The sequence below is a fragment of the Balaenoptera acutorostrata genome, chromosome 3 (genome assembly GCF_949987535.1).
Source record: "Balaenoptera acutorostrata chromosome 3, mBalAcu1.1, whole genome shotgun sequence".
Taxonomy (NCBI): Eukaryota; Metazoa; Chordata; class Mammalia; order Artiodactyla; family Balaenopteridae; genus Balaenoptera; species Balaenoptera acutorostrata.
The window spans coordinates 172,438,268-172,464,924 of NC_080066.1; the positions used below are offsets into that span (position 1 = coordinate 172,438,268).

The following is a 26,657-nucleotide window of genomic DNA, read 5'->3' on the forward strand; positions in this document are numbered from 1 at the left end:
TGCGAGGGCTTTCTCCAGTTGCGGCAAGCGGGGGCCACTCTTCATCGCGGTGCGGGGACCGCTCTTCATCGCGGTGCGCGGGCCTTTCTCTATCGCGGCCCCTCCCGTCGCGGGGCACAGGCTCCAGACGCGCAGGCTCAGCAATTGTGGCTCACGGGCCCAGCTGCTCCGTGGCATGTGGGATCTTCCCAGACCAGGGCTCGAACCCGTGTCCCCTGCATTAGCAGGCAGATTCTCAACCACTGCGCCACCAGGGAAGCCCCTAGCTGTGTATCTTTAACGCATGCGTGTAATCAAAAAGACATTTGGAAACCACTGTGGACATTTACTTTAAACTGCAGATATTTATAGACAAGCTCAAGCAAAACACACTTCGTGCCAGAGACACAGATTGGGTGTGGGTCACTGTTTATATGGAAAGATTGGATTTTTTTGTGCTGCGTTCTAGGAAACCTCCTGTGTTCCTGGGGGCGTGGGGAACGTTTCCTAGTAGAGTTATCTGTTTGGATGGTAAGGAGTCGATAATTTCCCTTGTGGCAATATTAGGTGCCACATGGTAGAGGATGTTGGAGGGGGAAGCTGGTGAAAGTTCAGAAGGATACTGTATACTGTGTGGGGCTGCTAGATATTGAATGCACTTCAATTCCAGCCCTCAGTTCCTTATTAAAATACCTACTGAGGGATTCTACAGTTTCCTTTTAACTCACATACTTACTCTATGGAGAATACTGTACTTTTCACTCTTCTGTATCACCAGTGGAGGATATAAATTAGGATTGACTTTCTGGAGAGCAATTTGGCAACAGGGATCCAAGGCCTTATAATGTGAATACTCTGACCCAGTGATTCCACTTTTAGGAATTCATTCCAAGGACATAGAGCTTTGTACACGATGCCTGAATAAGGCTGTTCATCTGACATTGTTCACAGGAGCAGATAAGCTAAGTGTCCAATAGAATGAGGGCAGCTAAGCCACTGGTCATCACAGTGTCACACGGGCACTCCACGACCATTACTGAGTGCCTTCTACTTCTGTGTGCCAGGCACACAGAAGGTGCCGTGATGCGGTCTCAAGCCCACCCGAAGCTCAGACTTTTGTAGCAGAAACAGACTTCATACGTTGTGAAGTGGAAGAAAGCAGGGTACAAGGTATACTTACAGGATCTCATTTTCATTATATGAACAGAAACACTCTGGAAGACCGTCTGAATTAACAAAGGTGTAGAAGCTTTGGGCAATGAAGTTATAGACGAGCTTTTCCTCCCTTTTTATTTTTCTCTAGCTTCCAAGTTTTTCGCAGTGACAACTTATTATATATACTGTATATAATATATGTATATATAGTATATATATATATATATATATATATATATATATATATATATATATATATATATTTAAACGTGGCTTTGAGGAAAGAGAGAAAGAGAAGTGAGCAGAGCTGGGTTCTAGACCCAACTCTCTTTTTTAAAACTTGTGCTGAGCCCTTGAGTGAGTCCGAGAACTGTCCTGAATGTCCTCTGAACGGCTAGAGGAGAGGCCTCCTAGGGCTGCAGCTCAGGACGCAGAGATCTCAGCTCTGTCTCTTCTGAGGACACTGTGGGTTTTGCTGCAGGGCTGGCAGGGCCGGAGCTCTCCCGGGGAGCCAGGCAGCAGATGGGCGGCTGAAGCCCTGATCCCTGGGCACTATTGGTCTCCAGGGCTCTGGTCCTCTAGGAACCTGGGGCTGTGCTCAAACCGGGAAAAGAGTTTCTGTATCAGTCATATAATTAAATTAAGGAAGTGCCTCTCACCTGGTGAAAAAAAATAATAAGCTGCGGTTGACTCACACTAACTCAGCCTAATGTCCCCGCACCCCGAGCAAACAAGGATGGCAGCTCCCTGGATTGAGCCTTGCCTGGTGCCAGTTACATTGCAAAAAAGCATTTCACAGACATTTTCCTCGTTGAGGCTCATGATACACCCTGAAGTGTGGGTACTCATCGCCCGCATTTTACAGGTGGGGACCTTGAGCTCCGAAGACAGGTAACCGGAGCAGGTCATTGGAGTAGAAGAGGCTGGGATTCAAACCCCAGTCCATCTGCTTCGAAGCAACACCTTTAACGTCTGCTCTGTACTGCCTTCCACTCCAAGAGGCAAGCTCTACCATAACCATAGAAACAGATGTCTAAAGCCAGGGAAGTGTGTGAGGGATGAGGTAATCCATCAAGTGGCAGGACTCTGGGAGGCTGAGGAATGCAGAGGCTTAGAATGGGCAGAAGGTTATTTCTGATAAAAGTGTTTTTTTTTTTTTTTTTTTGGTCTTGCGGGATCTTAGTTCTCCGACGAGGGATCGAACCCAGGGCCCACGGCAGTGAAAGTGATCCTAACCCCTGGACCGACCGCCAGGGAATTCCCATTTCTGTTGAAAGTTGATGCAGAGAAAGTTACTCTTAGCTGCCTTTTCTGGAGGGTTATAAATGAGGAAATTGGGGTCTGAGTGAGTTAGAGAGAGAGAGAGAGAGAGAAATAACCACCCTCCCTTATACTCACTATAATAACCTTTCCTCCTGCTTGTGATTTGAAATCAAAGGCCAGCTATTATACCTTACATACCTATACCTCCCCAAAGAGTGATAACTTATACCAAGACCTGACCTTTGTTGTTGACTTTTTTTCTTGAAATTCTTTCCTTGCTGGGTTCTAGCTTTGCTTATTTAGTAGGTATTAAAAGATGATAAGACAGGGACTTCCCTGGCGGTCCAGTGGTTAAGACTTCGCCTTCCAATGCAGGGGGTGTAGGTTCGATCCCTGGTCAAGGAACTGAGATCCCACATGCTCACGGCCATAAAACAGAGGCAATATTGTAACAAATTCAATAAAGACTTTAAAGATGGTCCACATCAAAAAAAAAAGAACTTTATAAAAAAAAAGATGATAAGACAAATAGGAGAAACCAGGGACACACAGATAGGACAATTAAAGTTAAAATGGGGATAAGGAATTGTTTATTTTCCGCATCAAAAGAATGTTCTAATATGATAGGTACTACAGTTGACCTTTGGACAGCATGAGTTTGAACTACGTGGGTCCACTTATACGTGGACTTTTTTCAATAGTAAATACTGTAGCGCTGCATGTTCCATGGTTGGTTGACGCCACGAATGTGGAGGAACAGCAAATAGGGAGGGATCGTGTATAACTCTAACTTATACACAGAAAACAAACAGCCAATTCTTCCTGTTGTGCATTCAGAATGCACACGTTGGGGTATTAGCTAATTATTTGTCATGCATTTGCCACCCATGACTAATCCTATTTTATGAATGAAATGAAAGCAGGGAGGTGAAAATACTTGCATGACCTCTCAAAGCTGAGCCATTGGTAGAAACAGCACTTGAACCCAAGTTCCCTTCTGCTAACTCACTAGGCTACTGTTCCATTTAAACCATGAGTCATAAGCCATCAGGAACTGGTATAAATACTCTGGTGGCTTTTGTCATCCTCTCTTCTTTTCTCTAAAGGGCCAGATAGTAAATATTTTGGGCTTTGCAGGCTATACGGTTTCTGCTGGGACCGCTTCACCCTGCCCCTGTCTTGGGAAAGCAGCCATCGGTGATACACAAACGAATGGCTGGGGCTTTGTTCCAATAAAATTTTATTTACGAAACAGGTAGTGGACTTGATTGGCTGGCAGGTTGTAGTTTGCTATAGAAGGTTCCTTCTTCTTCATTCCTGATGTTGGGTGGGAAAGTCAAGTTAGCCATGAGAAATGTTCAGTTCGAACACTGAGCAGGCTTTGAAGTTGGGTAAAGGCTGATGTGTAAATTATGTCCGTGGCTGGGAAGACTGGCTGGTTAGGATAAAACTGAGAACTGTATGTTCAAGCCATAGACTGTACCTAACAAGCAGTAGACGGCCAGTCATCCCATGAACATGGGCGTGTCCTCAAGGGAGACGTTGGGGAGACTCTGGAGAATTCAGGGCACATGAACCCCTGAACTAATCAGCCTGGGGGGGGTTTCCGCTATTGAGGGGCATAGCTGCATCGTCTCCCTGCACAGCCAGAATGTTCCATCCTGCCCACAGTCTATGTCTACCATCCATTTCTCCCATCAGAATGTGGACCCCAGGAAGGGCCTAATTACCACAAATGTGTTGCAATGAGCTCCCTGTTTGCCTCATTATCCACAGCAACGAGCAGTTTTTATCAGCGGCAGAGGGCTGGGAGTGATGTGATCCATTTGCATCGAGGCAACGGTACCTCGTGCGGAAGTGTCACTAGAGATGGCTGATACCTGTCCCCTGAGAGGAACAGGTGGGTTTGCAAAGAAAATGACTTAAAAACTAGCCGTCCATGTGTTCAGCTTACCCGCAACACTCCCGCCTAGGAACATGCATTCTCCAAGGACAGTGTCCTACAAACTGGGCTGGGATTGGAGAATTTTGTCATTAAGGTCAGGAAAGTTTATTCCAGTTCTGCTGTTAAGAGAGGGAGTACTGTTTTTCTTTCAGCAGAGACAGCACGGGATCTAGGACCAAGATTAGAAAAGTTTTTCAGCAAATCTTTGGGGAGTTGTAGAAAACATTGAGAAATCCTAATTAATTCCAGGAAAGAATTTCAATGCTTTCTTGATACCTTAAACTATAAAGAGAGAAAAGAAGAAAAGACTTAATCATTCTGCTTGGGAGAAAATGTACCGGTATTAGGCACAGTTAATGTAAATAATGAGCGAATAATTCTTAAAGTTGGCTCTTAACTCTCATTCTAATTCTCTTTATATTTTACGTAGTAATAGTAAACACTTGTATAGCATTTACCCTGTGCCATGCATCCCTGTAGGTGCTTTACAAATGTGCCTTTGTTTGATCCTCCTTGCAGCCCTATGAGGGAAGTTTTATACCCCCATTTTACAGGTGAAGGCAGTAAGGCACCAAGAGGTCAAATGACTTGGCCACGCCCACAAGCTTACTAGGGCTGCATAGCCTATGTGCTTGCCCCTCCTGCCACCTGTCTTTTAAATGGATGTCGTGGCAGTAAAAAGCATGAGTGTGTACCTTCTAATGGATCCATCGCTTCCTAGAACAGATCGATCAATCCCTCATTCCATCCCTTGCTCAGCAAAGATTTCTAATGTTTACTGTCTGCTGGGCAGGACTCTGTCTACTTGGCTTCTCAGACATAATGACGGTGGGTGGTGATGGCCGACAGCAGTGTCGGGTGAGGTGAAGGAGAGCTCCAGCTGTGTGCCCTCACCTCCATGAACCGACTTCAGCCCAAGCAGCAAACCTGTCTCCCAAGGGCGCGCCTGTTCACTAAGCTCACGGGACAGGTGTGGCAAATCAGAACGCCTGTGCGTTAATTCGAAGTGAGATATATCACTGCCTAGAAGTGGTTTGGTGAGCTTGGGAATCAGGAAGGGAAGGCTTGGATGATCTCAGTGATTTGAATGAGTGAGACTGCAAGATCAATTGTTCACAGCCCGCTGTGTAGCTAGATGCCATTGTTGCCGAGGCCGCAACCTCAAGGCCAGGGTTAATGCTGCCAGCGCAGTGGGCTGGTCTTAGAAAAAGGTCCACCTCTGTGGAATCTATAAGGGCCCCCAGTACCCTGACCCTCCCACCCCACCCCCACCCCTCCCTCCCTTTCAGGAGGACACTTAGTTCTTTAGATATGTGAACGCAGCCCGCCCTGCAGACTGGGGATTGGGTGTTCTCTCCCTTTGGGACTTTGTGTATCCATATCCCATCTAGCACAGGAAAGGTTTTTCTGTTCCAGCTGGTGGGGTGTGTAGGACAGAGCTGAGACCCGGAGGGTGACTGAGAGCGCTGGAAATGAGCAGTGACACTAGGTTAAGGGCAAAATCAAAGGCCTAGCCTACTTGCACGGGTTCCATGGCCTCCTCCTGGCTCCCCAGCTCACTCCTTGGAGAAGGTAATCACACACCGCCTTGCAATGTCATCATTTTTAACATTAAATGAGTGGTACCAAGAAATAGCAGGTCGAGTCCTGTGTGCAGAGGCTTCGGCTAGCTGGGGAAGAGGCCTCAGGGGAGAGACGGGAGGGTGCAGTTATTGTTTTGAACTGAGGGGAAGGGACGGCCCAGGCTGGGCGGAGACCCTGGGCAGGGGTCTGGTTGGAGTGGAAGGAGAGCTGGAGCTTCAGCTGTGCTCTCACACTTCATTCAGGGCTGCCTTTTCTGCAGCTGGACCAGTGTCCAGTCCTCTCCCCGTCCCCTCCCTAAAGCGTTCGTCTGTCAGTATTCAGACCTCAACTAGGCTTGGACCTACTTGGACCTACACCTGGACCTACTCTCGCCATATCTGTTTTGCTGCAGCTTAATCACCATCACCTGAACCATAAATAACATCAAAGGAAAGGGCTGGTCACCGACTAAGAGGGTGTAGCTGAAAGGTGACCCGGAGTCCCACTGTTGCTCATTAACAAGGGTTGAACCCACAGCTCTGCAGGGAACTGAAACAGGGCTCTCTCTGCTGCGTGGGTCTGAGGTGCTCCCTTTCCCCCAAGCCCTACTAGGAAGCTGCTGCAGCAGCCAGAGGCCAGGAAAGCACACCTCGATCAGAGGAGGGGGTGGCCCTCTCCTTTCTTGCCTTACTGGGGGTGGGCAGGCCAAGAAGCAGACCTGGTGAGTCAGGATGGCGCCCTGGCTTGGAGCTTGCTGGATCAGACTGCTGGGTTCACTCTCGGCTCTGCCACCTCTTAGCTGAGTAACCTTTGGCAGGTCATTTTAACCAGCTTGAAGCCCAGATCTCTTGTAAAATAAAGATAATCGTACCTTCCTCAAAGAGCTGTTGGCCAACAGAGGAGATGGTCCATGAGAAGCTATGAGCCTGGCACACAGTAGGCGCACATGGGGAAGATGCGGGCTGTGTATGGCCTGAAGCCTATTCAATTTGGGGTAGGAGGGAACTCTTTAAGAATGTAAAATTACAAATATGGAACCAGGTGTAAGTAAGCATTTATTTCAAATGATAAAAGAAAACACAAAAAAGTGTATGATTAAAAAGCTGACATCCTAAACATCATGAAGTCAAAACAAAATAACATAATATTATTATTGATCAGCTGTTTAACATATGTCTATGTTACTTTTCTTCCTACAGCTTTTGGGCTGTGTACTCTTTGATCATTTCTTCATATGATAATGATTTTGGAATGCCATTTTCTCTCCAGTGAATAGCAAGATAATTCACCCATTCCTATAGCATGGTTGGTTGGGATTTGTTTTTTACAATTGATAGTTTAGAAAGAAAGTTTTTTAGCTTTACAACTGGTTGTCGGTAATGTCAGATAAATTTTTAGGATTATTGTCAAACTTGGGGAAAGCTCTTTCAAGTTTCTTTCAATGTGTGAGCTATGAGGTTTCAGGGCATTTAAAATTCTTGTATGCAGTGTCTAATCTTAAATATAAAAGATGCCTATTAGACACATTTCTGGGGTCCTTACCTGGGCCGCTGAAGGGGCCTGTGTGAGTGAGGGGTGTTGAGGTTTAAGCTTCAGTATTTCATGGTAAATTTTCCTGTGAGTACTCAATAAATGTTAACTAGATCATATTTTATCATATTTACTGACACTCATCTTTTTAATTTTATAGTTTTAGATTTACTAAAAATGAATTCTCATTGACACTAAATAGAATCTTAATTTAGTTACATTTGTGCAAGTCATTCATTCAGTATCATTTGTTGACTGTCTACTTTGATCAGCCTACTTCACGTTGATCGTTGGGAGCCTTCGATGACAAAGTGGTAACACACAGCTCAGTGTCTTCATGTAGTGACTACACAATAAACTAAGCCACTATTGTAACTGAAAGTGGGGTCCGGCTACTCGCCGCTCAAAAGCCAATAAAGAGGCCAAGTTGGTGGAAAGGAAAGTTTGCTTTATTTTGGATGCCGGCAACCGGGGGCTGGGGGCGGGAGTGGGGAGGGGGAGGGCCGACGCCTGTCCAAAGGCCAACTCCCCCTCCCTGACAATCAGGGGGCAAGAACTTTTACACACAGAGGGAGGGCGCTACATGCAGAAACAGCACAGTCAGCTCTGACTGTCATCTTGAAATTGGTCATCTGTGGTCTGACCAGCGTCATCTTGATTGTTTTAGCTACAGTTAATCTTCTGTTCCAGGGTCGGTTTGTTCCCATTTCTTTGAGGCCAGTTCTCGGAATTGTGGCAGCTGATGTCATGGCGGCAGTCTGGTCATCATGTAGGTAACTTCTTCCACCTGGTGGGGATCTCAGTATCTATACGACAGCTCACGGGATACGGCTCAGAATATGATCTAGAGCCCTCGAGGAGGAACTAAAGGTCCTTGACTATGCTTAATGACTAAACTATTATTATTTGGTCTCCTTTGACTGTTTTCCTTTGTTTCTGCATTTTCTCACTTCTCTGATTAAACTTATTCTTTGGCTAAAGTTTTTCCACAGACAAAACACAGGCAGAGGACATGGGGGGCGAGGACCACAGGGTCCTGCTCTGTTTCACTGTGACCATCACCACCTTCCTGTCAGCACCCGATCTGGAACTGGGCATTTGGGGGTATAAAGTTCAGATATTGTCCCTCAGGGAGGTTGGTATGGGCTCAGCTTAGGGTCAAACTCTTGAGACCTGAGTGGGAGTCATGGTTTGTACCAAATTCTAGGTGGAGCTGGCCTTCCCTCTAGCCATGAATTCTTTCCAGTTGATCTCCATTCATGAATTCTCCCTTCATCAGTAATGCTCTATTAATATGGCCAAATTTATACATTCAGCCATACTTTTAAAGTGCTCATCGATAATGTTTAATTTCATTTTTCTCCCAAATCTTTTTATTCCTATCAAGTCCAGCCACTAAATTTGTCAAAATACTGTTTTCTCTATTTTTTTTTTAATTGACGCATAGTTGATTTACAATGTTGTGTTAGTTTCAGATGTACAGCACAGTGACTCAGTTATACATATATATTCATAAACATACATACGTATATATATTCTTTTTCAGATTCTTTTCCCTTATAGGTTATTACCTATAAGGTATAAGTATATTGAGTATAGTTTCCTGTGCTATACAGTAGGTCCTTGTTGGTTATCTACTTTATATATAGTAGTGTGTATACGTTAATCCCGAACTCCTAATTTATCCCTCCCCTCCCTTCCTTTCCACTTTGGTAACTATGTTTGGGGGTTTTTTTTGCCTGTGGGTCTATTTCTGTTTTGTAAATAAGTTCATTTGTATTTTTTTTTTTTTTTTTTTTGGCTGCCCTCCGCAGCATGTGGAATCTTAGTTCTCTGACCAGGGATCGAACCCATGTGCCCTATATCGGAAGTGCAGAGTCTTAACCACTGGACTGCCAGGGAAGTCCCCCATTTGTATTTTTTTTTTTTTTTTAAGATTAGTTTTCTGTATTTTGTAATGTCAAAGACTTTACTCCGGCAGAGACATCCGTGGACAGGGAGTCAAGAAGTGACATCTGCCACTAACTGCATGGGGGATGTGTTGGGATGCTTTGGGTTACAAATGACAGAAAATCCAGCTCAGTGTCCAAACAAGACAGGAAATGTGTTGGCCCATCCACTGAGTCCTGGCTGGACCTGCCTGTTCTTCCCCACCAGTCCACTGCCCCTGGAGCTGATGATGGGATCAATCCTGCCCAAACCACCAGGCTGGGGAATTAGGTGCTGTTGAGAAGGGAGAGAAGAATTGACACCGGAGAGGAAACCACCAGTGTGCGTTCTGACATGTGTCCCTAAGTCACTTCACTTCTCCGGGCCTCAGTTGTCCCATTAAATTGGGGGCTTGTCCGAATCCATGAGTGAAGTCCTTCCTAAGGGTAAGCTTTATGATTTTATTTTTATTAATTGGTTTTTGTAATGAATGAACAAACCTTTTTTGGCCAGTGTTGTAGAGCTAAGAATGTAATTAGGAAACAAATAGCTCTGTTTCGATAAGTCAGGGCAGTCAGCCTTAGTAACTTTCCTCCTACCCGTGAGTTGCAGATTTTGATCTAGAAAAATGAGCAGTGGAGGATGTGAGGGAGGAGCCCCGGAAAACAGCATGGAAAGCCTGCTTTGACTTAGTAAAGCATATTTTGTTCGCAGCAAACGTAACTTGGATGTTCGTTCACAGGAGATCCGGGAAGGTCTGGGCCCGGCTTATTTTTCTTACCATAACCATTGGAGGCTCTGCTAGGAAGCTGGTATCACAAAGAAGCTGAGAGAGGTTTAATTTGGATTCAGAGGGAGCTGGTGTTGCCAGAAGCCAGAGAGTGACTCTAAATGGCAGTGGAATCAGATCCCTGTGGTTAGTTGAGGGTTTCTCAAGAATGAAACCACAGACCTCAGCTTTCTACTTCATCCACTTTTTATGGAGCCTTTGGCCAGTCTGGATATGAGATCCCAGTAGTGGCACCAGGAAAGCTTTCAAGGAAGCATATGAGGGTGGTTCCTGAGGGAATGAACTCCTGGGCCTTGGTACCAAAATCCAATTGGGAGTGCCGTGGACGTGAGGGTGGCATGGGTGCTGGAGATGGCAGTGAGCTATGGGGGCCTGTTTCCTCCATTCCCAGTGTACAGAGCTGTGTGTAGACTCTGAGGACCTGTTGGGCCCAGGGCTGCCTCAGTCGGAGAGTTTTACCCTCATGTCCAGGATCTATGGGGAAAAGTTAATCTGATTAGTAGTACAGTCAGTATATTTTTATTGTGGTTGGCTCATTTTTGAACATATGTGTAGAGTTGGCAAAGGTTGATCTGTGCCTTAACCTAATTCCCTGCAATATAGCTTTTGGAAATTCGTTCTGGTGTGGTGGTCGGTGGTGTTTCTAAACCGGCAGACAATTACCACCTAACTTTGTGTGCAAAGTGAAAGAGAAATAATTCGAAAATGGTTGCTAGTCAAATGTCTGTGCCTTGGAAGCATTAGCCTGAAGTGAAGCCATAAGATCTTTATCCCTGTGGTGGTAGGTCATTTGTTGGATTCGGGGAGGGAACGATGAGGACTGGAGAGAGAGTAGATTGTTTTATGAGTTGCCTCATGGGCACCTTCATAGCTGCTTGTTCCTTCTGCGGGTCCATCCAGGTGGGAGGTAGGGACAGGCTTGGAGTTTCAGGCCTGGCCTCTGGAGTTGTCAACTGTCATGAGGTTTTTTTTTTGTTGTTCCAAAAATCTTTGTGTTTTATAATTCAGGCAGGAGCTCAGTGCTGGTGTGTGACCATTACCCTGGGTCTTACGGCATTTTGTAGATACGTTTGTCATTCATTGAATGATGTCCATTTCTACGTGAGCATCAGGAGCTGAGCCTGCAGAAGTAGAAAGGATGTGTGATGTTTAGTGGTCCATTTGAAAGATGCTACGGAAGAACCAAATCAAAGAAACCCAAAAACCTCTGACAAAGAAGCCCAAGAGGTAGACTGCAAGCAGCAAGTTACATTCTGTGATCTTGGAAATGAGATCTTGGATAGTATAAATAGATAGAGTGCGGTGCTTAAGAGGATGGGCTCTGCAGGCCGAAGAGACTTGGGGTCTTAACTTTTCATTTCACCTCTTAGTGCCAATTATTGACCACCAGCAAACAACTTTTATTTTATTTTTGCCACGCCGCGCAGCTTGCGGGATCTCAGTTCCCCGACCAGAGATTGAAACCCGGTCGTGGCAGTGAAAGCCTGGAATCCTAACCACTAGGCCACCAGGGAACTCCCATAACTTAACTTCTTCTTTTTTTTTTTTTTTTTAAATAGCTACTTTATTTATTTATTTATTTTTTGGCTGTGTTGGGTCTTCGTTTCGTGCGAGGGCTTTCTCTAGTTGCGGCAAGCGGGGGCCACTCCTCATCGTGGTGCGGGGGCCACTCTTCATCGCGGTGCGCGGGCCTCTCACCATCGCGGCCCCTCCCGCTGCGGGGCACAGGCTCCAGACGCGCAGGCTCAGCAGTTGTGGCTCACGGGCCCAGCTGTTCCGCGGCATGTGGGATCTTCCCAGACCAGGGCTCAAACCCGTGTCCCCTGCATTAGCAGGCAGATTCTCAACCACTGCGCCACCGGGGAAGCCCCATAACTTAACTTCTTTAAGCCTCAGTGTCCTCATCTGTAAAAGAGGATGACAGCCCCTACCTGGGAAGGATAATGGAAGGATAAAATAAATAATGCAGGTAAAGCTCTTGGTGTGGTGCCTGGCACGTAGGGAACATTGGAGAGCTTTTGTTGTTTTGTATGCTGTATAATTTTTTGGATTGCAGTAATTGGGTACTTGGTGTTCATTGTTTTGGCTTTTGTTATTTAGGTGCCTTGAACAGCCTCAGGCAAAATTGACCTTCCCTTTGGTCCTCCTCAGGACAGTTAGGAGTAAGGTGGTGTTAGGGTGGTCTCTGGACAAGCCAGGTTTCCCACCAATGAAGGAAGAGGCGAACTCTGCCTGTCACACGTGGTACTAGGGAAGAGCCCCCTGTGGCTCGGTTTCAAAGCAATATTTTGTCCCCACCCTTCCACAGAGAGGTGACAGAAATCTAGTTAGTCTCCGAAGAGTGGTAGAGAAGCTGAGACTTCAACGGGATGCCATTTTAGACGTCTCAATTTCTTTGGATGGAATTGGGTTTTTACATGTTTGATTCAAACAACAACAGCAACAAATCTGCAAGAACTCTTTTGCACAGAGGACCGAAAGAACGGCTTCTTACTCGATACAGAAACTTGGGTAAAAAACATGCAAACACGTGAAGAACCACCAGATTGCTGTCGGTAGGTGGCAAAGTACTTTGCTATAAATATTGCAGGAGTCCTCTTTCTTTTAAAAGAAAAACTTGCATTGCATTTCAGACAACAGAAATGGCTGGACAAGTCTTCAGTTCATGTGCAAGAAACTGAAAACAATGTGAAAGATTTTCCTTAAATGGAGATAGAGCTTGGCCTGGTCTCACGTTGAAGTTCAAGCCCTGGTCTGAATTGGCCTTCCATGTGTTATTTCTCATACGTTATATGCAAGGTTCCCCTGCCCAAGACCGGGGAATCATTCATTTTTTTCCTGTAATCTTGAGGTGTGTACAGGGCACGACTCAGCCTCAGACCTTTCTGCTTTCACTTTTGGTTATTCAGAACCTCCATCTGGCGGTATTTGACTATGAGTGTTTTCTGTGGCTTTTCTGTGGCTCCTGTTCAAAGTATTCAAAGCAGTTTAAAAATACATAATGTTCAGCGATCTGACCAAGAACTAATGTAAGTACTTATTTGAGGACTATTTTTAACTCTTTAACTCTTACTACGTCTTGGAAATAGATACTAAGATTTAAAAAAGGTTTGAAAAACATAGGACTACTTCTCCACAGTCACAGTGCTTTCAGTGGCGACAGTAGTTGCAAACAGCACAGTTTGTAAAAACAGAAGAGCTAAAATTCTTTATTTAATATTAAACAGGAAACTGAAAGCAGTCTGCAGCAATGTGGTGGGTTTCCAACAAACCTGCGGCTGGGTTTATCTGTGCTGAACAGCCTAAATGAGACATTTCCCCTTTTATTCTGTTAAGATGGTGAGTTTTCATGAAAATCTCAACCAAAACATGACCATTGGAAGCAGGTTCTGTCTTGTTAGATGTTAAAGCAACCGGTTTCCACTAGAACCTAAGGAAATTTGGAAGCGAGTTGCAAACCTCTCAAAGAGTGGAAAATGCACTTTTGTTTCGCCTTTGTGCAGGGCTGTCACTCACCCAACATGTGCATATGAATATTATTTCCGAAGACCTGGGCTTCATTTTAAGGTCAGCCTTCAATTTCGAGAGAATATAATTTGCTGCTATTTTTAGAGCATCATGATTGCTCGTAATAACTAATGGAAAAAACTCAACAGAGAAATAAATGTCTAGCAGCTGTGTCTGCTTAAACTTGATTAAAGGCAGTAAAAAAAGTAAACAGAAGAATGAATGTGACAATGGACGGAGGGAGAGACAAGTATCCCTCATTGTGAAAAGTTTTACAGACATAACTCGTTCTACTTTGGAGGCCAGCGGTGTCTGTGTTTAAAGTTTACTTTACTGTTTGTCTTGAGTGGGATCAGTGTTGTAGTGAATAATTTATAGGCAGCATGAATGAGCTCATTAGTCACCTTTTCAGACTTTAAATGAGTTTTGTGGTTGTCATTACTCGAGCCTTCTGTTCAGCCGCGGAGCAAAATGACAGTTTGGCAGTTGGCTGCCTGTTGTCAGGCAGCCTGCTCGCCCATTTAGGTCTGCGTTGCTTTTGTGTTTCCTTGAAACCTTCTCCTTCTCCTCCTGTGCCGGCCCAGGGACTCTCACATTTCAGATGCCTTTTGCACCCCAAGTTTAAATGAGTTTTTCGGGGGTTAAAAATGATCTTTTAGTTGCGTCTGCCAGCAAGAATGAAGTAGATGGAGTGAGCTTTTTTTTCTAGCAACTCCTGTGTAGGATCCCCTTGGTGCATGGTTTGATATTCAGGTTCTTCCACAGCAGCAAGCGAGGGAGTCCTCGTTGAGCGGCTGAGCCGGGCCGTCCCATGGCGGCAGGCGTTGCAGGCAAGGAGACATCGCTGGAGTTCGGAGGGAGCCGGCTGTCCCCGAGTAGGTCTGCATGAGTTCCAGTCCTCAACATCCGTGTGGCCCGGGTGTCTGTGGATGAAGACACTTATTCCAGCAAAGCTGCCCCGCCAGATTCCCAAGGCCAAAGAGAACCACGTTTTTCCTACAAAGAGATCGACAAGACGACCTTGCAGGAGCCCAGCCAACTGGAGGGTCCACATCACTGGGAATGGCTATTACTTCTTCCCCATCTCTACGTCTTCCCAGTTCAGATCATTAAGAGAAAGCAAATGGTTGCAGCTGCCTCCTTACTGTGCCCTTGGAGACTTGCCTTGGGGGCTGGTATGAGGGGGAGATGAGCCTGGGCATGCCAATAGCAGGTGGGATTGCTTTGGAACGGATGTCATGACGCTCATCCCTCCCTTTGAACTTGGCCTGGGCAGCCTCCGGAGAGCTCTGACGTCCACTCTCTGGGACTGGACTCCATCTGGAAGTCCAGGACTCTGTGGCATGCCCACCTTGGCCCTCGGGTCGCCTCTGCTGGCGCTGCTGGTGCATGGATGCTTGCCCGGGGAGTCTCAGCCAACCGCCTGCACCCCCGTGCTGAGGTCTCTTTGACATTAGCTGTGAGCAACAGGCACTAATGGCTGCCATCACCAATGTGGGCAGCACCCCCTTCTGGGATCCATATTGTCAGACAGCTGGCCCGAGGCAAGGAGGAAAGATGCTCAGTATTCCTCTCTAGAAGAAATGCCTCCTTGTTTAGGGGCCAAATCTTTGGAGCCAGAGTCACATGTCTTTGAGTACAGAGAAATGAGGTGCTGTCGATCGCACCCACAGAAAGACAGCAATCCAGTTAGCCACTTCCTTCCCAGCCTCCACCCCTTAGTGATGGGGCACTCACAGGCACTCATGCCTCACGCTTTATGGGCACGTTTTGCTTGCATCTGAATCACAATATTGAAGGCACAAGAGATGCTATTTTTGGAAGGAGTCAGGGTTTAAAAACTGAAAGTGTTGGGTGAATTGCACTACCCAGTAGAGGAGAAGGGACTTCAGGTTTGGCTGTTGTAACAAATTAACTTGCTTATCTTCATAAAAGAACTTTGTACAGCAGGGAAATATGTGGATAATATTTTTAATCTATGTAATGTTTCCCAGAGAGTTCACCAAATTCGGAGCTTTTACTTTGTTTTAAAAAGACAATCTTAAGGAGAAGAATTGATTGTTTTCTTTCACCTCCCTCCGAAAAAGTAAAATGAGAGAAGTTATTTCTTGGCACGGTTAAGACTTTGGCAGACATAGTCACCAAGACCCATGAGACTGTGGTACTTGGTGTACTTGCTGAAGAGGGGAAAACAATAAATGCTCTTAAAAACATTGGAGGAGGAAAAGGTTGATGATGCTACTGTTCTTTCACTGATCTGTAGAGTTATTAGATACCAGTTTGAGAGAGGAATAAAAAAGAGCATTTTTTTTCCTGTTAAGTGATTGAGTTTTTTGATTACCACTAATTCCACATGCTATGAGCAGAAGAGAAGTGTAAGACGGGGTCCTTGCCTCTCAAGGCTCTTAGTCAGTTTGACACTCAGTAGCTAGTTGATTTATTTTTTATTACAAAGGTACACCATACCATGTTGATTATGAAATAGAAGCTGAACTTTGTCTTTTTGAAAGTAGTCCCTTTTCATTCAGCTTAAAAGTCCCTTTTTTCCTTCTACCTCCTGGTCACAATTTTTCCTTTCTTGACCCCCACTGCTTCTGGCCTTTTACATCCTTGACCTCTAAGAGGTTCTTTAAGACAAAACCAAATGCTCTGGATTGATCTGAAGCTTCCCTTGGTAGGAACACGGCTCTAAACTCTGGAGCCAAACTGTGTGGGTTCAAATCCCAGCCCCATCACTTACCAGCTGTGTGACCTTGGGCAGTTGGCTAAACCTCTCTGTGCCTCAGGCTCCTCATGTATAAGATGGCCATAATAACAGTATCTACCTCACATGGTTAATGTGAGGCTGAAACAGTGAATATTTGCAAAGTCTTAGAACACTCACTGGCACTGAATAAGTGGCCAATTGAATACAATCGATTTCATTCTTCACGGGTTCCATATTTGCAAATTCTCCTACTTGCTAAAATTTATTTGTAATCATAAAATCAATACTTGTGGTGCTTTCATGGTCATTCGTGGACATGTGCAGAGTGGCAACAAATATGAGTAATCCAACACACACATTCCCAGCTGAGACAAAGCAACTCTCCGCCTTTTTGTTTCAGCTTTCATACTGTAAACAAGCGTCCTTTTAAATGTCTCTTTAGTGTCACTTTTTTGGTGTGCTTTTTGTTGGTGATTTTGCTGTTTAAAATGGCACCCAATCACAAGTGCTGAAGTGCTATCTTGTGTTCCTAAGTGCCAGAAGATTGTGATTGCCGTGTGGAGAAAAGACAAGCTTTTCCTGTGTTCGATAAGCTTTGTTCAGACATGAGTTGTAGTGCTGGTGGCCATGAGTTCAATGTTAATGAATCAACAATATATATTAAATCAGGTATCTTTAAACGGAATCGGAGAAAATAAGGTAATGTATTGATCAGTTAATGAAAATGTCGTGACCAGTGGCTCACAGGAACCTAACCCTAGATTTCCTCTAGGAGGAGTGGTTCAATATTTGCTAATTCGGTGTTTGACTGAATAATAAGAATTGACTGCAGATAAATGGAATCCAAGTACTCAGAGGGGCAGCTTCCTTTAGGACAAGCTTTTGACTGTAGGGAGTATCCCTGGGAGGGCAGGAGAAGCAGGAGTAGTTCTGGCCATGCAGAGTGTGCCTCAGCTGGGCACAGATTTTTCTGTCAGATTTAAAAAAACAACCACCAAAAAGATGCAACCACATTTGGTCCCTTAGAAGCATAAGGTGTCATAGAAGATCCATCTGGAAACGGAGAGTAAATGTTACCCCTTCCCCACAAATTCTTAATTCAAGAGTATTTTCCCTCATCTTTGAACCTACATAAGAGTTTGTAGAAAACGTTTGATACTCAAAACCAATAAGTTGAAAGCTTTCCCACAACCAGGCAATAGACCCCATTATGCAGGGTATAACGTTTGTTATACTTAGCAATTCTCTTGTTTGCTCCGAGCACCAGCCTTTTCAGAAAGGGATCATTTTGTCCCTTCTGATTGAAAAGATCACAAAATGCTTCAATTTGGTGAGAAGTTTTGCCAACATATCTATTTTCCCCCAAACTCTTACTTTATGAAATGTTTGCAAATTGTTTCACACATACAGTATATGAGAATGTGAAAGTGATTCAGAAAAGGGAAAGCTTCACTTAAAACGACTGGAAAATGTAAGTAGAAGGGAACAAAGGGAACATGGGTGACTGTGGCCCATATAATTTAATAACATGCCTCTAGCCTCTTATTTTGGCAGTTTCCAAGGTACCACGATTTTAAAAAACAATGTCCCAACAAACATCCACCTGAAAACACTGTTGCATATTTCAGTGCTTTCACTCAGTATGTATTGACTGAGTGTCTTCTGTGTGTGTCAGACACTGGAGTAACTTTGCTTGTGTACACTGCTGAATAAAATAGGTATGGATCCTGGTTATATGGGGCTTATTATCTCATGGGGGTAGGCATTCTGGTGGGGAAGTTTACTGTCTTGCTTTGGCATCTCCTTAGGATAAATTCCTAGAAGCTGGAAATTTAGAGTCAATGACCAGGCTCGCTTAAGTTTTAATTCAGTTCACCAGACTGCCCTCTTAAATAGTTATACCAAGTCACGTTCCTCCGATACCCACACCAATATTGGTGTGGTTATTCTTTTTAAGTCTGTGCCAATCTGATGGATGAAATGAGATAATCACAATTGTTTGAATTGGCATTTCTGGGATTTCTTTGCTTTTTTTTTTTTTTACTGAGGTTGAGCATCTTTTCATGGGTATATTGCCATTTGTGTTTCTCCTCTTGTGAATTTGCCCCATTTCTCATTAGGGTGATAATTTTCTCATTGAGTTGTAAGAGTTATAGATTTAAAATATTAACCCTTTTTCATATGTATGACAAATACATCCTTGTTTTTTTTTTTTTGTCTTTGAACTTGATTTATGACCTCTGGTCTTACACACAAAGTTTAAATTGTTTTGTAGTCAAATATGTCATTATTTTCCTTATGATTTATTTACTTAACAAAAATAGCTCTAAGTGCCAGGGCACTGTTACATGTGTTTTACGGATATTCATTCATTTAATCTTTATCACAACCCTACGAAGTGGGTCTTGCTGTATCCTCCATCTTTCCCCCGTTTTTTTTAAGATGAGGAAACTAGGGGTTTCCCTGGTGGCGCAGTGGCTGAGAATCTGCCTGCCAATGCAGGGGACACGGGTTCGAGCCCTGGCCTGGGAAGATCCCACATGCCGTGGAGCAACTAAGCCCGTGCGCCACAACTACTGAGCCTGCGCTCTAGAGCCCGCGAGCCACAAGTGTTGAAGCCCGTGCACCTAGAGCCCGTGCACAGCAACAAGAAAAGCCACCGCAATGAGAAGCCCGCGCACCACAACAAAGAGTAGCTCCCGCTGGCAGCAACTAGAGAAAGCCCGTGACCCAACGCAGCCAAAAACAAACAAATAAATAAATAAATAAATAAATAAATTTATTAAAAAAAAATAAAGATAAGGAAACTAGGTAGAGAGAAAGAAGCTAAGTACCTTGATTAAGATTACCCAGTTAGTATGTGGTGAAGTGGGAATACGAACGTAGTCCCAGGCCACTAAGCTATATCAGCTCTGGTCTTGGTATTAGGCTCTCTGTGTGCGTTTAATTGTGGTTGCTTCATAAATGCTCACTGAATCTTCCACATCCTTGAGGGCAAGTGCCACATCTTTTATTTCTCCCAGTTCCTTCCCAGTGCCCTCCACACAGTACTGGGCATGGTATAGCTATATGCTTAATAAGTACTTTTTGACTGAATGAATTGACTAAATCTGGATTCTGGATCATCAGCTCACACTTTTGTTTATGCTCAAAGAGGAGTTGACAGGTTCTATATTTTCCATTTTGCTTCCAGCAGGCGACTTGATAGGCTCGGCTTTGGCTAGGGCACCTGAGCTAATGAATGTCCCTCCACGGGTTCAGCTGTACTTTCCCCTTACTCCACAGCCTTCCTTCCCTCTTCATATAAGCCTCCTGGCTCTAATCCCTGCTGGAGAAATTCTAATAAGCCTTTTCCCAGGCACCACCCTTCAGAACCTGTCAGGTAAACACCAAGGACGCACAAGAGGAAAACCCCAAGAGGGCATGACTGGAAAGCCCAAAGGATGCTTGAACGAGCCTTTGAAACTCACCAAGAGATGGAGGGTCTTCCAGCTGTGGTCCTGGGTGTCTCTTCCTTCTGCAAAGGAGGGAAGGAAGTGAGGAATTATTTGGCTACTATGAACAGCATTCTCACATGTTATCTCAAAGAGACTTAGTCAACCAACAATTAAGGAGTTATCTTTGAACATAATCTCTTGTCTTCTCATATTCAGTCATTGGATAGATTCTCTTGGTTCTTCCTTTGCAGCCTCTCACGCATTCATTTTTTCGAGTCTCACTGACTACTTTCTAATTTAGTGGGTCCCAAAATGTGGTCCCTGGACCAGCAGCAGCATCACCTAAGAGCTTCTTAGAGACGCAAACTCTCAGGCCCCAGCTCAGACCTACGGAATCAGACACTCTGGGGGTGGCGGCCAGCAAGCTGAGTTTGCATAAGCCCTGCGGGTGATTCTGATGCACATTCGGGTATGAGAACCGCTGCTCTAATGGAACCCCCCTTTTATTTTATTTTATTTATTTATTTTTTTTAATAAATTTATTTATTTATTTTTGGCTGTGTTGGGTCTTCGTTTCTGTGTGAGGGCTTCCTCCAGTTGCGGCGAGCAGGATCCACTCTTCATCGCGGTGCGCGGGCCTCTCACTGTTGCGGCCTCTCCCGTTGCGGAGCACAGGCTCCAGACGCGCATGCTCAGTAGTTGTGGCTCACGGGCTTAGTTGCTCCGCGGCATGTGGGATCCTCCCAGAGCAGGGCTCGAACGCATGTCTCCTGCATTGGCAGGCAGATTCCCAACCACTGCGCCACCAGGGAAGCCCCCCCCTTTTATTATTCAAACATTATAAATGTGTTGGGTGCTCATTGTAGAAAATTTGGAAAATACAGACAAGTATGAGAGAAGCAGGCAAAAAAATTACCCCATAACTCTACCCCGCAGAGGGAAACACTATTTTACTATTGTAACATTTTTTCTTATTAAAAGATATGTTAAAAATATGATAAAATATGATAATATGATAAATGATATGATTTTATCATATATGATTATCATATATGATAAATATGATAATCTTTGTTTCTTTTTGTATGGATTACTGCGGTGTTTTCTGATGGGTTCTGTCTACTTTTGGTCTTCAATTTCCTTCTTTCTGCTCCTAAAACTCATCTTGGATCCATGATCCCATTCTTCTTCTTTTTTAAAATTGAGATATATTTGACATATAACACTGTGTGAGTTTAAGGTGTACAGCATACTGATTTGATACATTGATACTGAAATATTATCGCCACTATAGCATTAGCTAATACCTCTATTGTGTCACATAATTATCATTTCTTCTAGTATTGGGAATAATCAAGATCTAGTCACTTAGCAAGTTTAATGCTTATAATACAGTTTTGTTGTCTATAATCACTGTACTGTGTATTAGGGCTCTAGGACTTATCTACTAGAGGCAAGCTATTCTTTTTTTTAAAGCATATTTCTGATAGAACAACTTCTGGATCCAAAAATACTCAATGAGTTCCTCTTCCCCTCTGATTACTGTACATAAACTGTTTACCTTAGCATTCAGGAAGTTTTGTGATAGGATGTTTCCTCGCTTATCCACTAATATGTATGCTCCATAAGGAACAAAAACTTTGTATCCCTGGAACCTAATAACGTCATGTACTTGGTGGGCCTCAGTATACTTGTTCAAGGAATGAATGCATCTTCTTTTTTTTAAATTAATTAATTAATTTTTGGCTGCCTTGGGTCTTCATTGCTGCACGTGCAGGCTTTCTCTAGTTGCGGCGAGCGGAGGCTACTACTCTTCGTTGCGGTGCGTGGGCTTCTCATTGTGGTGGCTTCTCTCTGCGGAGCATGTGCTCTAGGCGCACGGGCTTCAGTAGTTGTGGTGCACGGGCTCAACAGTTGTGGCTCGTGGGCTCTAGAGCGCAGGCTCAGTAGTTGTGGTGCACGGGCTTCGTTGCTCCGCGGCATGTGGGATCCTCCCGGACCAGGGCTCGAACCCGTGTCCCCTGCATTGGCAGGCAGATTCTCAACCACTGTGCCACCAGGGAAGTCCTGAATGCATCTTCTAATACAGTCAAGTCATAGTTGATAAATCTGTATGCGCCATTCATGTGTCCTGCCTGGAAAAGCAGTTTGTGCTGTGGCGCTTTCTCAAAGTGCATATGCCTGGGACCTGTCCTAGGAGATTCTGATCTATTAGGTGTGGCTTCCCAGGTATCCCCAGTTGAGAAGCTCAGGTCTAGAATGTCCCTTCCCCGTTTCTATGGATCTATATTTATTATTCTCCTTCCAAAGTCACCTCCCTTCCCCTCCCCAGTCCTGTTGTACCAGATGGTTCTACTATGCCTCCTGCTGTTAGGAGGGGAGAAGGGAAAAGTTATCTGAATTAGGCCAAGCCAATCAGATTATTTCCCTGGGAATCTGAACTGTGTAGCAGAAGGCTGAGGCAGTCTGAAGGTGGTGGGTGCTGGCAATCAGAAGGTCCTTTGCTGCTGGCAGCCATGTGTTGTGATATATGAGTAGAGGAAGCCAGCCTTCAGGGAGGAGAGTGGACAGACATATAGAGGGAGGTAGGAAAGACAACTTGGTCTCAGAAGGAAAGAGATGGATGGAGAGGAAAACCGCCTCATGACGCCCCAGTTCCACGCAGTCCAGCTGTGCTTCGTGTCCCAGGCTTGACCCAAGTTCCCACTTGGGTGTCCTTTTCCCTGGAGTCAATGTGAAGGATCCTGTTCAGAAGCCCGTCTTTCCAGGCCTGCCTCAGATTCCTCCTCGTATTTGAAAGTCCCTCAGGTCTTCTCACCTGCAGCCCTCTCTCACTGCCATCACTGGCCTCGAGAGGGGTCGCGGGGCTTTACATTGAACTGTTCATAAATAATCATGTTGGCTAAATAACCAGTGGTGGGGGAGGGGCTTTAACGTTCCAGGGCAGAGAAGCATGTTGGAGAAGAAAGCACAAAACACCATGGCGAGGGCCAGTCCTCTCCACAGAGGAGGAACCTGGGCTCCCATGCTGACTGCAGACTGACTGGGCTAGAATCTGGGTCCTCCTGCTCCCAGATACAAGTACTCTCAGCCCAGGCCCAGATAGGGCTGCGGAAAGGTCCCATCAAGTCCCCAGTCAGGAAATAGGTGTTGCCCAAAGTGAGTTCTAGAGCACACCTAGGATTCTGCTATCAAACGTGTTTGTAAAACAATGATTTAAACAGTTCCACTTGTTTCTTTGAGGCTTCTCCGGCTCTAAGGCACAAGGAAGGGTACTTCCTGAAAGTTCAAGAGGGGAATTGAGAATGAGTCTGTTGCTAAGCGAATTTGGCTCCTGCCCCCCTTTGTCAGGGAGCAGGTCCCAGAGACGAAGTCTATGGAATTATGAGGTGGAAAGGCCACTCTAAGCCTTCTTTTGGCTTTTAGCAAAGGTCTGGATTCCCCATTTCAGACAGACAGGCAACCACGTGTACCCTGCTCTCCACATCAGGCAGGGCTGGTCCACCACTTCCTCTTCAGGCTGATGATACTTTCTCACAACTCTTGCTGCATTGGTAACGGGAGAGAGAAATTAAGAAATATGTATGAGAATGGAAGAAACCAAAAGCCACAGAGGGAAAGAGAGGTGAGCTCATGAAAGGCAGCTTACCTCACCTTACTCCACCCTCTGCTTAGGGGCTGCTTCCGGCCCAAAGCTTGCTGCGTCTTTAAGTTTCTGTTCACATAGGATGGCTGCTTCAGACACAGTCCTTGTACAGTAATCACGTGCTTACATCCCGTCCTTTTGAGCTCTGAGGAAGAAGGAAAGGACAAGGGGTCAACATACCTGCCACCTCTACTTAACATAGATATTTCCACCTACGGTGTGAGTGTGGTCGGGTGGGGAGGCTTGGGACCTGGCAGTTGAAGGGGAGGACGGAAGAGGACTATTTCTTCCTCCCCAAGCCAGCAAAGGTCTCTGGCCTTGGTTCCTTTGATGAGAGATTCACCAGCCTCATCTGATAGGCAGATGGAGGTATCTGCATTAGGCTGAGCTCCTGTCCTGGCTTTGTTACCACCTCTGACCTTTAGAAACTCCAACTCAGGACTTCAGATATATCTCATTTGTCCCTCTTGCTTCACGCTTTTTGCTTAGCGACTTGGGGTAGGTCAAGTGTTCAGTAATTAAAGGGGTGGGGCTGGATGACCTCAGGCTGCCCCTGGGCCTTCACCTCTGAATCATCTCCCAGGTGGGTGGGATTTGCCTTGGCACTGGTAAGTAATAAGGCCTGTGGTGAGTGCCCTGCTGAAAACTTACCACCCACCATCTTGGAGCTTTGTGAAGTGGAACGACTCTCAGATTGATTGGGGTTTCCTTATTTTTGGAAATTAAAAAAACTCAGAAACCCGGTGGGATTTTTTTCCCCCTTTGGCTAGGTTACAAGGTACTGCAACCTGGAGCAGTTTCTGAGGGAGATCACTCCGGGCCTTCTCACTGGTTTCCCTGCGGTTTTCAGAGAGCTCAAAAGGGCCGGTCCTCTGGCTCAGGTGGTGGCCGGCAGAATGACCTGGGATTCTCTTCTGTGCAGGAACCCACTGATTTGGTTATCTGGGCGTGGTGTGCAATCATATTTTTATTTATGTCACCACCAGGGTGTCCTGTTGGACTCTCCTTTCATCCTCTCCAAAGGCTGCTGCTTGGTGTGGCTTCAGCAGCGGGTGGCCCATCTTTGGAGGCGCCTAAAGACTTGGAGTGGTGGCCCTGCGAGTTGTCGGTGGGGTTCTTGAAAGCTCTAAATATGAAAGACACGAGGCTTGTTTTCGCTGGAGGCTTAGAGGTCGGCTGGGGCGTTGAGCACAACCCACTGGAGGCCCCACGGTTTGGCCTTCAGGACGGGCCTCTTGCTCTGTAATCTGTAATGGCCACCCTCCCTCCCCGGCAGACACGCGCCGGCGGACAGACGAGAGGCGCAGCCACCTGGGCGGGAGGCTGCGGTGCCTTTGTGCCTTTCCTCCCAGGGCACGAGGTGGCAGCTGGAGGAGGGCTGGGGATGGCCCCGGGAGTCCCGCCAGGACGCCGTAGTTGGGGAGAAGTGGAATCTCTTCTCCCCCTCGCAAGCCTCGCCCGCATCGTAATTCTTTTTATTTTTACTTTCGAGCCATGTAAGGCATGTGGATGGGTAGGAGCGTTCCGGCGACACGTTGCCAGAGGCGCAGCGCCCGCCGGCCCGCGTGGCCAGAGCCCGGGGAAGGGACAGGCCGCGCGCCGCCCGCCCCACCAGACCCGCCGATCACGGTCGCGGCTGCCCGGGGTCGCAGAGCCCGCGCCGGCCACCCCCGCTCCGCGAGGCCGCGGGAAGCGAGTCCGCGCGGCCCAGCCGGGTCTCGGCTCCGGCTGCGCCTCGGGAGCGCCCGGGCGCGGGTAGCAGGGCCGATCGTGGCGCGGGGAGCTCCGGCAAGGGCCGCCCCGGCGGGTCCGCGCCCCGCGCCCCAGGCCGCTGTCGGCCCGGCCCACGTTTTCCCTCTCTCCCTCTCCCTCCGCCCCCTCCGCTCCGTCCCTCCCCTCCGCTCCCCTCCCTCCCCGCGCTTCCCCTCCTCCTGCCTGGTCATGTGTCGCCTTTTTTTGTTTGCAGTGGAAACAATTTCTCGCCGCTCGGCGCGCCCCGGCCCGACGCGCCGCGGCGGAGGCGAGCGGGAGGCGGGACGGGGCGGGGAGAGCGGCGGGGCCGGCGGGAGGACGCGCGGCGCGCCCGGCGGACGCCGCAGGTCCCATGCCGCGCCGCGACCCCCGCGCCCCTGCCGCCCGCCGCCCCGGGCTCGCCGCGCCGCGTCCGCGCGTCCTTAGCCGGGCCACCAAGCGATGCCCGCTGGGCGCCTGCGAAAGTTTGTCGGCTCCCGCTGAAGGGCAGCGGCGCCCCCGCGTCCCCGCGCCCCGCTCCGGCCAGGTGAGTTTGCTCCCCGCTCCCGCCCGCGCCCGAATGGGATTGGGGTGACTCGGGGCGGGGGCAGTCGTTCGAGGCTGTCCAGGAGGCGACCTCGCCGCTCTCGACAGACCGGGGAGTCCGCAGTTCCTGGGTGAGCGGGCCCGGGATTGGGGGGCCTGGCCGGGCGGGGAGACGGGAGCCCCCGAGCGGGGAAGTTGCCCAGTCCGAAGAGTTTCCTGCCCCGACGTGCGGGCTGTTTCCCGGTGCCTCGATTTCCGAAAAGCCGCCCTAAAGGAACAGAGTTAGTATTGTCCGCGAAGGACTGGATCCCCGCCGTTCCGGGCCGGGGCAGGGGGTGCCGATCAAGGGGAGACCCCAAGACGACAGACAGCCTCCTAACAAAGATTCCCGCCCCCCCTCCCCAAACTGTGCAGGCTTGGCACCGGCAGAGAGAGTCTCCGGAGACTCTAGAGGCTTGACTCCTCCTCACCCCGGCCCTCTTTGAAACCCTCCTTGGGTCCTGGAGAAGTTGGGGGACGGCGGGCTTTTATTGATGTGTTTTTAAGGCTCGCCGCGGTGCGGCCAATAAAAGGTTTATGACATCTGACCGGCAGTGAAGGTATGCGAGCTCCCAATTGCCCTGTATAAGGGGAGAAGAGCAGTTTCCCCGTTGCCTGGCAACGCCGCTGATTGACGCGGGACGCAGCCAATCGCCGCTCCCGCAGGTCCCCTTGAAATGTTTTTGACAAGTACAGTAGACGGGAGTGGAGCGCGTGCGTGCGTGCGCGCGCGCAGAGGGGGGGTTGCCCCCCCCCCCCCAACTCGCAACTGCCCTGCTCGGCTTGGAGAGGATTTCTCAACTTTTTAAAGTTCACATTGAACATCTGTTCAGAGCTGGGCCAGTAATGTCTTTGTCAGTTATTTGGAGCCCTCTGGTAGTGGGCAAGAA

The 26,657-nt window shown here is 47.0% G+C and overlaps 1 protein-coding gene across 19 annotated transcripts in view; it reads left to right on the forward strand.

Annotated features, from left to right (window-relative positions):
• The window catches only part of LOC103017035 (forkhead box protein N3), a 269,854-nt gene that overhangs the window by 43,210 nt on the left and 199,987 nt on the right, over window positions 1-26,657 (forward strand). Inside the window, exon 1 of one of the 19 annotated variants that reach the window (XM_057543297.1) lies at window positions 25,437-25,729. The exons of the other annotated variants lie outside the window; for them this stretch is intronic. The gene's annotated coding sequence lies outside the window, so the exon portion shown is untranslated. Of the gene's footprint in view, window positions 1-25,436; window positions 25,730-26,657 lie in introns of those variants that run through there. 19 annotated transcript variants of the gene reach the window in all.